Source organism: Plecotus auritus, assembly GCF_963455305.1.
Source record: "Plecotus auritus genome assembly, chromosome: 8".
Taxonomy (NCBI): domain Eukaryota; kingdom Metazoa; phylum Chordata; class Mammalia; order Chiroptera; family Vespertilionidae; genus Plecotus; species Plecotus auritus.
In genome coordinates, this window is record NC_137782.1 from 10,263,917 (window position 1) to 10,279,175 (window position 15,259).

The window sequence follows — 15,259 nt, forward strand, 5'->3', positions numbered from 1 at the left end:
GACCCATTGCCCAGCTGGTGTGGCTCAGTGGTTGAGCATCAACCTATGCACCAGGTTACCAGTTCAATTCCCTGTCAGGGCACATACCCGGGTTGTGGGCTCAGTCCTCAGTGGGGGGTGTGCAGGAGGCAGCCGATGGATGATTCCCTCTCATCACTGATGTGTCTATCTCTCCTTTCTTCTCTGAAATCAATAAAAACATTTTTTAAAAGATGACCCAAAAAAAAAAAAAAATGACCCATTTCCTAGACAGATTAACTGAAAGATGACAGATTAAGATTTAAGAGGTTAAGTATGCTAAATTTTAAAGAGCTCAATAGAGAATCCTATCTGAAAGTCTCTAACACACAGGTATTAGATAAAAAAGAACTGTAATAGAACAAACAATCCCATGGTGACAGTGGTAATGGGAGGTAGAAAGTCACTAAAAGGGACAAAGGTTTGTTCTTTTTTCTATCTACCTATTGTGTATTTTGTCTCTAGCCTTATTTTAATCATGTGTCACCTGATGTTGACCATAGGGGTCTAACAGCAACTCCAAGCTAATTAAGTTACTCTCTAAAAATAAAAAGGCTGATTGCTGGCCTGAAGGGCTCTATGGAGTTCAAAAACTTTAATTAATGAACGTTGGTATGTTTCTATTTCTCAGATATCTGTTTACTTTTGAATTATCAGCTGTATTATATATGGAACAAACATAGAAGTATATTTTCTATAGTTATAGGTATTTTGATTAATGATCAATAAACAATAAAGAAATATATGAGAAAAGTGCTTAAGTTAACAAGAAAAAAAAGTCTAACCTGGTGAAATATCACTAGGAAGAAATTCTAATCATAGACTTAAAAGCAAGAAAAAAGTATCTGCAGGTTTAGTTCAATAGCCTGTAGCACAAGCTGAAGCCTGGATTCTAACAGAGGAACATCCAAGAGTTGAGGGTCATCAAAAGAAAACCTTCCAAAAGCACAAAGGATTATAGACATAGGTATTAATGATTTAAAAACCTGGGATGGGAATAATACAATCAGAATGCTTTTGTCATAACTTTTAAGATGAACTATAAGAAACAAATTTAGAAGTGTGCTTGTTTATCCATAGGTCTTAGATTTAAATATCATACTGCAACACTATGGTGATTGATTGCCAGAGGGAAAGGGGCTGGGGGAGGTAGAAGAGGGTAAAGGGGCAATAAGTGGTGTTGGAAGGAGACCTGACTTTGGGTGGTGCACACACAATACAATATACAGATGCCGCACTATAGAATAGTACACCTGAAACCTATATAATTTTATTAATCAATGTCACCCCAACAAATTCAATGAAAATTAAAATAAACAAGCATCACCTTATATAATCTTATTTAAAAATTAACATTTTTCTGGACTCTCATCTGCTTCTACAGCAACCTGTTACAACATGTTGTTTTGGTTAAAGTATATGAAGAAAATGTGCCTCACATAGATAACTAATTAGAAATGAGAGGAGTATTTTAATGGCCTTTTAAGATAATGGATTTTCAATTTTTATTCAACACCAAGTGCAACAAATGGCAATTCTTAACGTTAATTGCAACGTGAAATCTGAATCCACATCAATGAATTTCCTGGCTCTGCTATATAAAAATATTTTGAATGGACCTCCTTACCCATGCATGATTTTATAACTTCATGCATTGGTCATCTGGGAAAATATTAGTTTAATGAGTTATATAGATCTTCCAAATGTTGAAAGATTTTATGTATTTTAATCACATACCTTAATAGCACCACCAATTTGTTCACTCATTTTCTTTCTTTCCTTTTTTTTAAGATGGGCACAAGAGGAAGTTTTTTTTATATATGTTTTTATTGATTTTAGAGAGAGGAAGGGAGAGGGAGAGAGAGAGAAACATCAATGAGAAACATCAACATTGACTGGCTGCCCTCTGTATGCCCCCTACTGGGGATCCAGCCCAAAACCCAGGTAATGTGCCCTGACTAGGAATCGAACCTGTGACGTTGGTGCATGGGTCAAGTCTCAACCACTGAGCCACACTGGCCAGGCTCTTCATTCATTTTCAAGAAATACCTGCCAAATATCAAATCTGTGCAACTATGGTTTATATAAAAGTCATTCTTTTATGTAAAAATACAAGTAGTAGTTCATTAAAAAGCACCTAGGTTAGCCCTGGCCAGTGTGGCTCAGTTGGATGGGCATCCTCCCGTGCACTGAAAGGTTGCCGGTTCAATTCCTGGTCAGGGCACATGCCCAGGTTTTGGACTTGATCCCTGGTGAGGCATGTGCAAGAGGCAGCCTATCAATGTTTTGCTTTTATATTGATGTTTCTCTGTTTCTAAAAAGCCAATTAAAAAATCTTTATATAAAAAAAACCCACCAGCTAGTTTAGCTTGCACCTCAATCACACAAGTGCTTTTCTCAGAGATGAACCTTGTACTTCAAAGTGCAGAAGTAGGTTATGCTAGCTTTTATTTAATCACACTGAGTATTAAAAAGATATGCACTCCAGGGGACAGATTTTAAATGTTAAAACTTTTACTGCTTCACCAAGGATACTCCTAAGTGAAACTGACATTTTTTTCTAATGCTTAATGTGTGTGTTTGGCTGTGAAGAACACAATAAAGATTCATACAGTTTGCTGCCACTACCTCGATTCATGCTAAGGTGCCCGCAGTTTACCCACCACTTCTTCACCAGCAATGCAAATGCCCACATGGTAAAAAGGCAAGTTAACATTTATTTTATTATGAAAATAATTTTGACTTCATGAACGTCCTAAAAGAAAAGGGTCATGGGGACTGCCCCCACCTGGAGTCTATGGATCACACTCTGGAAAAAATTGTTTTAAAAAATTGGAAACTGAAGTATCCTATACAATAAAAGAGAAACATGTAAATTGACCGTACCTCCACTACGCTCACCAGCCAATCAGGAGTGAGTATGCAAATTAACCTGATGCGGGTTAATTTGCATACACCAGTGCCAGGTGGAGAGCAGAGTGGGAGAGCTGGCGGAAGAGTGGAGCGGCTTGGGGAACTTGGCTCCCCAAGCCGCCAGACAGAGAGCAGAGAAGGAGAGCTGGCTGCCTGGAGGACTTGGCAGAGTGGGAGGCCATGGGACAGAGACAGAGCAGGAAGGGAGCGCAGGGAGCACCAGGAATTCTGGGAACAGTTCTGGTAGCAGCCACAGGACTGGAAGCGGAAGCCCAGAGCACAGGGAGCACCAGGAATGCTGGGAATCGGAGTTCTGGTGGCAGACGGATCTCCTAGACACTAGGGCAAAGCGAGCCTAGAGCAAGTTACTGTTGCGGTGGGGGATGGAGGGAAAGCAAAGGTGAGAGACATAAGTAAAATCAGAGTGTCTAGGAAAAATTAAAGGGAAGATATCCTAAAACTTCCAGGAAATCTCCACCAATGAAGCAAAGAAAAAAAAAATGCCTCTATCATTCTGTGAGCAACAAACCAAACTGGGTTGGGGTCTCAGACAATTCGCTCATATGATTGCAAAGACAGACAGAAACTCCCGGATTGGCGAGGGCTCCCCTGAGGGCTCCCAGATTGGAGAGGGTGCAGGTCAGGCTGAGGGATCCACACCCCGTGCACGAATATTCATGCACCGGGCCCCTAGTCTATATGTATAAAAGCCTAAGCAACCCAACGACTGGTCGCTATGATGCGCACTAATCACCAGGGGGCAGATGCTCAACGCAGGAGTTGCCCTCTGGTGGTCAGTGCCCTCCCACAGCCAACCTCCCATGGCCCCTCCCTCCGGCCAACCTCCCACAGTCCCTTTCTCCAGCCGGCCAAACTCCTGCTGTGCCCATCGGCCCCAAATGCCGGCCAGGCTGAGGGACCTCACCCATGCACAAATTCGTGCACTGGGCCTCTAGCATTTTAATAACTGGTAATTGAAAAATACATTTCATAAAACCTTTTAAATGAAGAAGACCATCAAGTCATCTAGATTATGCTTTCATAAAGGGCTGTATCAGAATACCCTGCAGGTTAGCCTAGACCCGTGGTCGGCAAACTGCGGCTCGAGAGTCACATGCGGCTCTTTGGCCCCTTGAGTGTGGCTCTTCCACAAAATACCACAGCCTGGGCAAGTCTATTTTGAAGAAGTGGCGTTAGAAGAAGTTTAAGTTTAAAAAATTTGGCTCTCAAAAGAAATTTCAATCGTTGTACTATTGATATTTGGCTCTGTCGACTAATGAGTTTGCCGACCACTGGCCTAGCCCTATTAAATATATATAGAGTGGAGCTCTACCTTCAAAAAGCACTCTAGGAGTCTTGAGGTGTCAGTTTTATAAGGCACTAATCTAGTCTACACTAATCTACACATTTCACTTTACAAGTTACTAATTACAAAAAAAAAAGTGAAACAAAATACAATATCATGAATATATGCAACTGATTAAAAGACTAATTACACAGATGTTATGTCTCTTTACTATTAGCCAGCTGCATATCCATATACATAAGATCAGGGGTCCTCAAACTACGGCCCGCGGGCCACATGCGGCCCGCCGAGGACATTTATCTGGCCCACTGGGTGCTGCTGCCTGTCCTGCTTAGCAGCCGACTCATCCCGGGCCCGCAGTGCGCATAGGAATTTGTTCATAGTTGTTGTTTTTTAAACTATAGTCCGGCCCTCCAACGGTCTGAGGGACAGTGAACTGGCCCCCTGTTTAAAAAGTTTGAGGACCCCTGCATAAGATTCTTCCTTCCTTTCCACCAGATGATTCAATTACAATGACTGCTCACCTATTGTTATCAAATTCTTGAATACCATTAGTGAATAAATATCCTTAACTCAGTTTTCCATTTAGAAATATATTTTGACTTGAAAAAGGCCTGAAGTGCATATACATTCATCCACATTAAGACACAGAAGTCATACCTTACTACAAAGACAAATATTCAGTAGCAGTCCTTTTATTCAAATCATAAATAAGATTTGCATTCTAAACATGCAAATTGGGGGTGATGAATTTTAAGTAAATTGATCCAGTGCACTGATTGTAAAATAAAGTTTGTACTGTATTAAAACAAATGAAGCAATAGAATAAGCATACTAAAATATCCAAAGCCTTTAAAATCAAGAGGTACTTCCTTTGTAGTACAGATTCCCATGCCCCCTCTATTCTATTCCCAATTCTGACTTCGTGTGTGTTGAAATGAGGTATGGTAAGGGAAGAAAATAATATTTTGTTTTATTTTTTTAAGTAGCTCTTCCAGAGACAGAGATGCAACTGGTCTTAGACGGGTGCTTCAGGTGATATAGATGGAGAACTGAAGCTACCTGCACAAATAATCTCTAAAGAACTACCAACTAGTTGGGCTTGTTGGGCAACTTTCTCACAGTATTCAAGTTAAACCCTGACAGCAAAAGTTAAATCAATGCAACATGCATCTCAGGAACCATTCAAGTGACTATTTGGCGTCTAGAAAATTTTATGGTTTCCAAACAGATTACCCCTATAAAGACCAAGTTCCTTTGGGAGTTTAAATGCTAATTTTGGCACCTAAACAGTCTCTAAAAGGAGCCAAGTAAGCATTTTAGAATGCTTTAAAAGATAAACCTCCTAGTTAGAATAGTGATGATATACCAACCTCTCATCACGGGAAATGTAGCATCCTAAAACTTGCTACCAGACAGTTCAAATGAATTGAACAATGAAAAGTAGAAAATAGGGGAGAGATGAAGGGGGCAGACTTGGAAGCAAAACATATGAGGCAGTATCTTCAAGGGACCCATGAGACAATATCTTCAAGGGACTCATTACGTTAGATGTGAGATGATTACATTGTGCGTATGTATATCAATGTATTAGAGTGTGAAGCTGACACAGGTGAAAGTTAAAAAAAAAGTTATCGAGGACCCTGCCCTGGCCGGGTAGCTCAGCTGGTTAGAATGTCACCCCCATCTGCCAAAGTTTCGGGTTTGATCTCCAGTCAGGTGTCACATACAAGAAGCAACCAATGAATGCATCAGTGGAACAACAAACTGTCTGTCTGTCTGTCTGTCTCTCTCTCTCAAAGCAATCAATAAACAAAAATGTTTTAAAAGTTAGAGGACCCTAATAGCTCAACCACTTCAGAACTCTCACCTGGCTACACCCCAAGCCAACTGAATCACTATTTTTGGGGGTGGGATCCAGCCATCAAGGTTTGTAAAGCTCCGCAAGGGATTTCAAAGTGCAGCCAAGATTGAGAACCACTGTCCTAAACACTGGGAGCTGAAGAAAAAGATTAAAAAAATGAACCCCAGCCCTATCCAGTTTTCCCAGTGGTTAGAATTTTGGCCCACAGACTGAAAGGTCTCGGGTTCAATTTTCGGTTGCAGGGTCCCCAGCCCCTGTAGAAGCATGTGCGGGAGGCAACCAATCGATTTGTCTCTCTCATGTCAATGTTTCTCTCTCCCCCTCCTCCTCCCTTCCACTAACTCTAGAAATCAATGGAAAAAAATATCCTCTGGTGAGGATTAAAAAAAAAAAAGATGAACTCCACAGTTATAAATTTTCCAGACTGCAAAGAATTCTCATTTAAAATATAAACAATAAAGTATAGTTCTTGAGTTTAAAGGCATTTACAATTATCACCAAAATTGAAATTAAGATGCAATAATAGATATTCATTACAATCAGCCTGATAGCTTTCTACTGTATCTTACCTATGATGTGATTTGCAGTAGCAAATAATCAAGACTTAAAGTAGCCCAGCCAGTGTGGCTCAGCGGTTGAATGTCCACCCAGGAACCAAGAGGTCAGCAGTTCAATGCTGGGTCAGGGAGCATGCCCAGGTTGCGGGCTTGGATCCCCAGTAGGGAGCATGCAGGAGGCAGCCGACCCATGATGTTCCTCTCTATCTCTATCCCTCTCTAAAAATCAATAAAAACATTTTTTTAGAAAGACTTAAAATTATAAGAATCTGATCACTTATTATCCTAGTTTTACTAGTAAGCACTACCCTCATTTTTATCCACTCTCATAGTTAAAATAAATTTTCCTGGCTGCCAATCACACCATGTAATAGTGTCAAAGTGACACAACCCAAAATACCTTGTTCCCGAGAAACAGAAATTCAGCCACATTTCTCATCACCAAAATTACACATTTTAGAACAAGAAAAGAAATCCAAAAATTCTAAATCTGACCCATTATCAAGCATATGTTTTGGCATATTATGATGTAAACAGTATCAAACTGAAAGTCACTCAAATGAATACCTAGACAAAATTTTCAACTGTTTGAATTTCTCTTTTTAAAACAATTGAATCCTTATCAACTGTTGAGCAAAAAGCCCCAAATTTAATAATTTAATAAAACTGAATGTGTTATGCTAACCTAGCTCCTTTCATTTAGTGTAGGATATGATAAAATCACTGAAACTAATTAGTTTTATACACGATTAACCATTATCTGAGTCACCATTAATCATCACTTAAGCAAAAACAAAAAACAAAACAAAAAACCAGAAAACATAACTCTGCCTAACTACACAATCTTCTAGAGAAAAAAAAAAAAGAAAATCCAACATGTACAATGAGCACTGAAATGGCTAACATGTTTAAAAAACCATTCACTTTAAAATCACTGAATAAGCTCAGCCCGTGTGGCCCAATGGTTGAGCACAGCTCTATGAACCAGGAGGTCACGTTTTGATTCTGGGTCTGGGCTCATGTCGGGGTTGCCGGTCGATCCCCAGCAGGGGGCGTGCAGGAGGCAGCCCATCGATGAGTCTCATCATTGATGTTTCTATCTCTCACTCTCCCTCCCTCCCTGTCCCTTTCTCTGTCTCCCTCTAAAAGAAATAAATAAAAAATTTAAATAAATATACATTTTAAATATAATGAACAGAGCAGATCCTATAGGGTTAACTGCCCTAGTAGAAGCTTCAGCAATTCACAGCTCAATTAGCATAGTGTCTAATGATGTTACTATAACACCAGCTCACTCAGAAAAAAACAGCTTCCAAACTGGAGGGCTGGAGTGTGACTGCACAGCATAAATTAAGTTTTCTACTTGCTCTTTAATTGGGGAGTGGGGGAAAGAGGGCATGGAATCTGAAAGGAAATGCAGAATAAAGAATTCACACACAGAGACGGGGTTCCCCTGACCTGGCAGCTCCCACTGCGGCTGGGTCCCCTCCCGGAGCTGCGGGCTTGGACGCGGAGTAGCCGCCATCTGGAACCGGAAAGTGGAGCTTATCGGAAGCCTGAGAATCCACAACGGCGGCACCCACGGAACAGCTGCGAGCCCCAGAACAACGCTCCCCAATTGGCGCAAACACACGGGTTCAGAGGAGCTCTACACTCCACCACGGAAAGGTCAGATTTCGCCTGGGATAAGGTGAGGTCTCTGGTCCCAGCGCGAGAGAGGAACGCGCGTTTTGCGGGAGCTGGAGGACCAGGGAAGTCTGTGCCTAGAAAAATCGGTGGCTGCTGGGGCTGGCGTGATCTGTGAATGTGGAAGGGGGTCCTCAGAGCTGCTAACAGAAGGGCTCTCTAAAAAGCAACCCATTTTGATCTGAAGTGCAGGGACACCCTAAGAATTTCAGGGGTGTGCTAGACTTACGCGCAGCCACGGAGTGCGCACACTTGGGCTTTTTCCTCTTGAAATTCTTGCTTCTGATTACTAAGCCCAATTCATAGGATCACCCAGTTGGGGACACCCTGGGAGACTGCAGGGGAAAGTTGTTTTTCTGGAACCTGGGGATCGGAGCGGGGAGTGACCATAGGAGAGCCAGCTCTGAGGCAGCCCACTCCCACAAACCGGGGAAAGAAGGCTCTAACACTCCCTAGAGAGGCCATAGATAAACCCGGAAGTCAATCCAGAAACACTGCCACCCAGGGGCTGAATCACAAATTGACTCTTGTGTAATCAAAAATAAAGGAATACGAATTAAGACACACCGCCTGCTTAAAATCAGGACTGGCTTACATCACTGAAGAGCAGTGGAACGCAGGGAACTGCAATACTGTCCAGACTGAGAAACAGGCGTGCCAAACAGAACAACAGAGGAAGTGAATGACCTTCACTACTCCACATTTTATTATTATTTTTTATTTTTTTATTTTCATTTTTTGCATCTTTTACTCAAGAAACTAATTTTTTTCCTCACTTGATTTTACCTTTTTAATTATTACATTTTTATTTTCAATCCGTATTATTACTACTGCTATTTTATCTTTTTTTTTTTTTTTTTTAAGTGTCATTTTATTTTCTCTTCATTTTGTTTTGGGATTAATGTTCTACATTCTATTTTTATCTTTCCTTTAGCATCATTTTACTCTATCTCAAATCTACCTTTATGCCATCACTCTCTTCCTCACTTTTCCCTTTTCAGTGTCCTGTTTATCTTACCCCTTTCCTGCTTTAGATTTTACCTATACTTTCTGTTTACCCCCTTTTAAAATTTCACCCTACTTATATATCTAATCTCCAATCCCCTGCTCCAAGTCCATACACACCTCTATCTTCGCTGTCTTAACTATCCAAAAAATTGTTTTTCTCTCTGTCCTTTTGTTGTTGTTCGTTTGAATGTAGATTATATCGAATTTTTATGCTTTTTTGTGATATTGTTTTGCTTATTCTTCTTTTGTTTATTTTTTTGTTTGTTTAGTGCTTCTGTTTCCCCTTGCCTCACTCAATATTAGTTGGTGTTGTAGTTTGTATTAATCCCCAGGTACTTGTTGCTGGCATTTGCTGGGATAAGTGATTGTTCTATTGGAGTTTTATCCCCAATATATATAGTCTGTTTCCCTTTCTCTCTTAGTCTCTTTCTTGTCTCTCTTACTTTTTTTTCTTCTTTTTTTCCCTTTTCCCAATTTCATTTTGACACCCCTTTTTTTCTTCTTCTTCTTTCTTTCTTTTTCCTCTTCTTCTTTCTCTACTATCCCCTAATTTGCCTTTCTCTCTCTGATGGTCACCTTTATTGGAGGTTATTAATATCGTAAATACATTTCTGTTCAGTGCCTTGTGTGTTGTACCTGGTAGTGCTGTATTTTGTGCCTTTAAATCGACGCAGGAGAGAGAGAACTACATAACCAGACACCCAGAGAAGAGAGACCATGGGGAGACAAAGACACAGCCCGCATATGAAAGAAAAGCAGGCATCACCAGAAAAGGAAGTAAACGAAATGGAAGCAAGCAACCTTCCAGAAAAAGAATTCAGAGAAATGGTCATAAGGTGGCTGAAAAGAATGGAAGACAAATTTGACAATATGAGCAAGAACCAAGAGGAAATGAAGAAGAACCAAGAAGAAATGAAAAATGACATCGCTGCTGTAAAGAACTCAATAGAAAGCATCAAGAGTAGACTAGAAGAAGCAGAGGACCGCATCAGTGAGCTAGAAGACAAGATGGGAAAAAATACCCAAGTAGAACAACTTCTAGAAAAAAAAATTAAAAGGCAGGAGGAGAGCCTAAGGGAACTTTGGGACAACACGAAACAAAACAACATCCGCATAATAGGGGTTCCAGAAGGAAAGGAAGCTGAGCAAGGAATAGAAAACCTATTTGAAGAAATAATGACAGAAAATTTCCCTGATATAGAGAAGAAAAAACCCACACAAATCCAAGAAGCTCACAGAGTCCCAAGCAAAATGAACCCCAAAAGACCGACGCCAAGGCACATTATAATTAAATTGGCAAACACCAACGACAAAGTAAGAATCTTAAAAGCGGCCAGAGAGAGACAGAAAGTTACATACAAAGGAACCCCCATCAGACTAGCAACTGATTTCTCAACAGAAACTCATCAGGCCAGAAGGGAATGGAATGAAATATACAAAGTCATGCAAAGGAAGGGTCTGAATCCAAGAATACTGTACCCAGCAAGGCTGTCAATCAAAATTGAAGGTGAAATCAGGAGCTTCACAGACAAAAAAGGACTAAGGGAATTTATTACCACCAAACCAGCAATGCAAGAAATGCTAAAGGGTCTGCTGTAAAAAAAAAAAAAGAAATAGGAAGCGAAGAAGGAACACAGGTGTAAAGAATAGGAATGGCGACAAACAAGTACCTATCAATAATAACTTTAAATGTAAACGGATTAAATGCCCCAATCAAAAGACATAGGGTAATGGATTGGATAAGAAAACATGACCCATATATCTGCTGTCTACAAGAAACCCACCTCAGAAAAAAAGACGCACACAGACTGAGGGTGAAGGGATGGAAAAAGGTTTTCCAGGCAAATGGAACTGAAAAAAAAGCTGGGGTAGCAATACTTATATCTGACAAATTAGATCTCAAACTGAAGGACATAACAAGAGATAAGGAAGGCCACTTCATAATACTAAAGGGAGCAATCCAACAAGAAGAAATAACTCTGGTAAACATATATGCACCCAATACAGGAGCACCCAAATACATAAAAAAACTCCTGGAGGATATCAAGGGAGAGATTGACAGCAATACAATCATAGTAGGAGACTTCAATACCCCACTATCACCATTGGACAAATCCTCTAAACAAAAAATCAGCAAAGAAACATCAATCCTAAATGACTCACTAGACCAGATGGAATTAATTGACATCTTCAGAACATTTCACCCCAAAGCCACAGAATATACATTCTTCTCAAGTGCACATGGGTCATTTTCAAAGATAGACCATATGTTGGGACATAGGCAAAGTCTCTTCAAATTCAAGAAGATAGAAATCATATCAAGCATCTTCTCAGACCACAGTGGCATAAAACTGGAAATCAACTACAATAAAAACAACCCAAAGAAATCAAACACATGGAGACTAAACAGCATGCTATTAAACCATGACTGGGTTACCAGAGAAATCAAAGAAGAAATAAAAAACATCATGACAACAAATGACAATGAATACACTACAATCCGAAATCTATGGGACACAGCGAAAGCAGTCTTGAGAGGGAAGTTCATAGCTCTACAAGCCTACTGCAAAAAACAAGAAACAGGGGTAATAAATTACCTAACCCAACAACTCAAAGAGTTAGAAAAAGAGCAACAAGAAAAGCCCAGTGTAAGCAGAAGGAAGGAAATAATAAAGATCAGAGCACAGATAAACGACATAGAGACCAAAGAAACAATACAAAAGATCAACAAAACCAAGAGCTGGTTCTTTGAAAGGATAAACAAGATTGATGAACCTCTAGCCAGGCTCACCAAGAAGCAAAGAGAGAGGACCCAAATAAACAAAATCAGAAATGAAAGAGGTGAAATAACAACAGATCCCGCCGAAATACAAAGGATTGTTAAAAAATACTACGAACAACTCTATTCCAACAAACTGGACAACCTGGAGGAAATGGACATATTCCTAGAAAAATATAACCTTCCAAAACTCAATCAGGAAGAATCTAAACAGCTCAATATGCCAGTAACTATGGAAGAAATTGAAGCAGTCATCAAAGAGCTTCCAGCAAACAAAAGCCCGGGGCCAGACGGCTTCACAGGAGAGTTTTACCAAACATTCAAGGAAGAACTAAAACCTATCCTCCTCAGACTATTCCAGAAAATTCAAGAGGAAGGAACACTTCCAAGCTCCTTCTATGAAGCCAGCATCACCCTAATACCAAAACCAGATAAAGACAACACAATGAAAGAGAATTACAGGCCAATATCCCTCATGAATGTAGATGCCAAAATCCTCAACAAAATTCTAGCAAATCGGATCCAGCAGTACATCAGAAAGATCATACACCATGACCAAGTAGGGTTTATCCCAGGAATGCAAGGATGGTTCAATATCCGAAAATCAATAAATGTGATACATCACATAAACAAATTGAAAGATAAAAATCACATAGTCATATCAATTGATGCAGAAAAAGCATTTGACAAAATCCAACACCCTTTCTTGATAAAAACTCTCAACAAGGTGGGAATAGAAGGATCATACCTCAACATAATAAAAGCTATATATGATAAACCCACAGCTAACATCATACTCAATGGGCAAAAACTAAAACCATTTCCCCTAAGAACAGGAACAAGACAGGGATGCCCACTCTCACCACTCCTGTTTGACATAGTACTGGAAGTATTAGCCATTGCAATTAGACAAGAAGAAGAAATAAAAGGCATCCAAATTGGAAAAGAAGAAGTAAAGCTGTCCCTATTTGCAGATGACATGATATTGTACATAAAAAACCCGAAAGACTCTATCAAAAAACTAACAGACTTAATAAATGAATTCGGCAAGGTAGCAGGATACAAAATTAACGCCAAGAAATCTATGGCATTTCTATACACCAACAGTGAACTTACAGAAAGAGAGACTAAAAAAGCAATCCCATTTTCCATCGCACCAAAAAAATTAAGATACTTAGGAATAAACTTAACCAAGGAGGTAAAAGACCTATATGCGGAAAACTACAGGACACTGAAAAAAGAGATAGAGGAAGATGTAAACAGATGGAAGAACATACCATGTTCATGGATTGGTAGAATCAACATCATCAAAATGTCCATACTACCCAAAGCAATCTATAGATTCAATGCACTCCCCATTAAAATACCAACAGCATATTTCACAGACCTAGAAAGAACTCTCCAAAAATTCATCTGGAATAAAAAAAGACCCCGAATAGCCACAGCAATCCTGAGAAAGAAGAATAAAGTAGGAGGGATCTCAATACCAGATTTCAAGCTGTATTACAAAGCCACTGTTCTCAAAACAGCCTGGTACTGGCACAAGAACAGACATATAGATCAATGGAATAGAATAGAGAATCCAGATATCGACCCAAACCAATATGCGCAATTAATATTTGACAAAGGAGGCATGAGCATACAATGGAGTCAAGACAGTCTCTTCAATAAATGGTGTTGGGAAAATTGGACAGATACATGCAAAAAAATGAAACTAGATCACCAACTTACACCATACACAAAAATAAACTCAAAATGGATACAGGACTTAAATATAAGACGGGAAACCATAAAAATACTAGAGGAATCCACAGGCAGCAAAATCTCAGACATATGCCAAAAGAACTTTTTCAGTGATACTGCCCCTAGGGCAATGGAAGCCAAAGAGAAAATAAACAAATGGGACTACATCAAAATAAAAAGCTTTTGCACAGCAAAAGAAACCATCAACAAAACAACAAGAAACCCCACTGTATGGGAGAACATATTTGCAAATGGTATCACTGATAAAGGTTTAATTTCCAACATCTACAGGCAGCTTATACAACTTAATAAAAGGAAGATAAATGATCCAATAAAAAAATGGGCAATGGACCTAAATAGAATCTTTTCGAAAGAAGACAGAAGGAAGGCCAAGAGACACATGAAAACATGCTCAAAGTCACTTATTATCCGAGAGATGCAAATCAAAACGACAATGCGATACCATCTCACACCTGTCAGAATGGCTATCATCAACAAATCAATAAACGACAAGTGTTGGCGAGGATGCGGAGAAAAAGGAACCCTCGTGCACTGCTGGTGGGAATGCAGACTGGTGCAGCCACTGTGGAGAACAGTATGGAGTTTCCTCAAAAAACTGAAAATGGAACTCCCATTTGACCCAGTAATCCCACTCCTAGGAATATATCCTAAGAAACCAGAAACACCAATCAGAAAGGATATATGCACCCCTATGTTCATAGCAGCACAATTTACAATAGCTAAGATTTGGAAACAGCCTAGGTGCCCATCAGCAGATGACTGGATCAGAAAACTATGGTACATCTACACAATGGAATACTATGCTGCCATAAAAAAGAAGGAATTACTACCATTTGTAGACACCTGGATGGAATTAGAGAACATTATGCTAAGTGAAATAAGCCAGTCAATGAAAGAAAAATACCACATGATCTCACTCATTTAGGGATAATGAAAAACATTATAAACTGATGAACCAAAAGATAGTTACAGAGGCAGTAAAGCATCAAACAGAGTGTCTAATTACAGCGGTAAGGTTAGGGAGAGGTGGGGGAAATAAGAGATCAACTGAAGGACTTGTATGCATGCATATAAGAGTAACCAACGGATGCAAAACATTGGGGGGTGAGGGCAGGTATGGGAGTGGGGTGGGGGGGGGGGCAATGGTAAGATATGTACACATATAATACCTTAATAAAAATTTGAAAAAAAAAAATAAAAAAAAAATAAAAAAGGAAAAAAAAAAAAAAAAAAAAAAAAGAATTCACACACAAATGGAGATATGGCTAAACTAAAATGTAGTTTAAGAAAGTGAAGTATAGGTTTTTACAAAGATTTGCTGCTTCCTAGTATAAGCAGAATTCCTTCAAGCAGCAGAGACATTT

General features: G+C 39.6%; 1 protein-coding gene across 6 annotated transcripts in view; it reads right to left on the bottom strand.

The window, feature by feature from the left end:
• Window positions 1-15,259, bottom strand: part of SMAD4 (SMAD family member 4) — a 64,600-nt gene that overhangs the window by 46,973 nt on the left and 2,368 nt on the right. Inside the window, exon 2 of one of the 6 annotated variants that reach the window (XM_080686613.1) lies at window positions 88-183. The exons of the other annotated variants lie outside the window; for them this stretch is intronic. The gene's annotated coding sequence lies outside the window, so the exon portion shown is untranslated. The remainder of the gene's footprint in view (window positions 1-87; window positions 184-15,259) is intronic. 6 annotated transcript variants of the gene reach the window in all.